Below are 2,567 nucleotides of genomic sequence, written 5' to 3' on the forward strand. Positions count from 1 at the left end.
GTAAAAGAGAATCTCAGACATCCTAGGAAATTGGTGAAGTCATGCTCTTTGTTACTCCTCGGAGGAAATTTGACAGGTTTGGTGATATCTGTTTACCTCCCAACTGTTCTAGGAGGTCTACAAACCAAGTAAGTCACAATTAATAGGAGTATTTAAGCAAAAGAGACCAAAAGCAAACTTTGTAGTAACATATACTAGATAGATAGGTGTTTTTAAAAATTACATGATGTGTAAATCATAAAATCAAATATAGAGGTACACGTATTTAGTTACATTAAAAAAAAAACTGTAGACTACAAACTGTGCATGCTTACCATACCATTTTACCTGGGAAAGCTGATGAGAGGGATTTCTCACAAATATTTACTGTCATGATACAAAACAATTATGTGCAAACTGCAAGATCCCTAAAATAGCAGTTAGAGTTTATGTATAGAAAGAAGGCACTATCTCATCAAATATACAAGAGATGGAACCTCCTGAGTTTATAACACAAAGCAATAATCACCACAGGCTCTTCCTCTGTGGCTTTCTTCCATGTCTGACAGTTTGACTCCTTTATCCTGATTCTCACTTTCCTACAGGCCAGTGTCTGAAAGATCTTTCAAGTTCCTCAAAGGTAAATTGTACACCATCACAGGTTTTTGCACTTGCCTCTGTAAATAACGTGGAATGCTTTTGTGCAAATTTCAGGCCTTCATTTCTATCAACTTCACAATTTTCCTTATCGATTTTATTTCCGACTTGCATGTTTTACTATGTCATTTCTTGTATAATATGTTTCCAATTCATTTAACCAATTATCCAGTTTAACAAAGGTGTCTCTTCTCGTGACATTATAAATTAATATAATAGCATGTGCATCTGTACAGTAGCTGGGAGTTAATGTTCAAACCCTCTCTTGACCAGAAATATCCCATATTGCAAGTTTAGCCTTATTTCCATCCACTGCAATTGTTTTCACCTTGAAGTCACCCCACTCTTGCTGATAATAAGAATCTTCAGAGTGGTCAGCACGTCCTTATCCATCCTGACCCTGCTTCTCCCGTGCCCAGCTGGCCACTGTGCACACCTCTCAATCCTTCCCCAGGAGACCTTGCTAGGCATTTAAAATAAAAGCTGTAATACCCCTTTGGTAAGCTCTCTCCTGAAATGTGAATTCTTAATATGGACTTATATATTCCAGATATTTGAGATATTTTCTAAAATTCAAGCAATTTGCTTGACTATTTGCTGACTACCAATTGTGTCCCAGCACCATTATAAATATGCTTAGGTCTATAAAGAAATAAAGAACAAAGCATGTAAAACATAAAGACTAAAATTCATGCTATTAATTGTAGTTAGCTTATTCAGCCAATTTATGAACTGTAATATTTTAATAAGCTGTCATAAAATATCTCAGTAGCCATACTTTTAGTCAGTTTGATGTACATAACCTCATACTATGCTTGACACTATAGATATTGCATGCATATTTGTTAGCCATTCAGTATAAAAAATTGTAGTCACAATACTATTCATCTTAAGTTTTATCTTGAATGTTTGTAATCTTTTTCTGAGATCCAATACTGTATTAATCAGGACTTCCTTAGTTGTATGTCGTAGAATCCTACTCAGGATGGCTTAAGGTACAAAGGGAATTTTAACATCTAGTAGGACTAAAAAGTCCTAGAACTGGCCTCAGTGCACTTGAATCCTAGGACTCAAGCAATGTCATCAGGACTAGATTATCAGGATTAACTCAGATCTACTTAGAGTTGACTCCATTGGCAGACAGCAAAATAGCTGCCAGTAGTTCAAGTGATACAGTTATATATCCTATCTCCTCCCTTAGCAATCTTTGTGGAAAGAACTTTTCTCAGCAATTTCCGTGGAAACTACTAGACTTTGGCCCAAGTGCATCTGATTGGACCACTTATGTGCCATCTTTGGATCCATCCAGGAGTGCCAAAGGAAGGAAGAATGGGGAAGGAGTGACCTTCCAAGGAAAATTGCAGTGGCATTCCATAATGAGAAGGAACAGATGCCATCAGGGGCTACTCAGGTCTGACGTGAATACTTTATCCTCCCTCCTCACCACACACCTTCCTTTACCAAGCCAAAGATACTTGCAATTTAACTTTTTAAAAAAGTGTTTGGTAGATAATGCAACTTTAAGACAAGACTCCTAATGCTGACTTTAAGACAGATTGCCTTCCAGAGATCCTCTCTGGAAAAAAATCCTGAAGCTAGTGCCAGATGTTGGGTAGGCAAAAACAACAGATGTTCCTTACCCCTAGTTTTATTTCCACATGTTCACTAGATTCCACCTAAAGTCTGTAAAACCTGGCACATAAACCAAATACAAGAAGTTCACACCAAATTATCTTTTCCTACACATCTGCACACCTTGCCATTTTCTCTTTCTGTATTTAAAGTAGTATTGCCCCAGTTAGGCAGACTGCAAAGATAAAAAGTTATCTGTTCCTTACTGCTCCTTACCTCCTATATCTATTTAACAAGTCACTCTGACTCCATTGTAGAACTATCACTAACTCCCATTCCTGTCTCTATATCAATCTTCT

General features: G+C 37.1%; 1 pseudogene; it reads right to left on the reverse strand.

Moving 5' to 3' along the window:
* Window positions 1-485: 485 nt before the first annotated feature.
* On the reverse strand, window positions 486-1,029 carry LOC102010631 (annotated as a pseudogene).
* Between the last annotated feature and the right edge of the window lie 1,538 nt (window positions 1,030-2,567).

This window comes from Chinchilla lanigera, unplaced genomic scaffold (assembly GCF_000276665.1).
Source record: "Chinchilla lanigera isolate Chin_1 unplaced genomic scaffold, ChiLan1.0 scaffold00037, whole genome shotgun sequence".
Taxonomy (NCBI): Eukaryota; Metazoa; Chordata; class Mammalia; order Rodentia; family Chinchillidae; genus Chinchilla; species Chinchilla lanigera.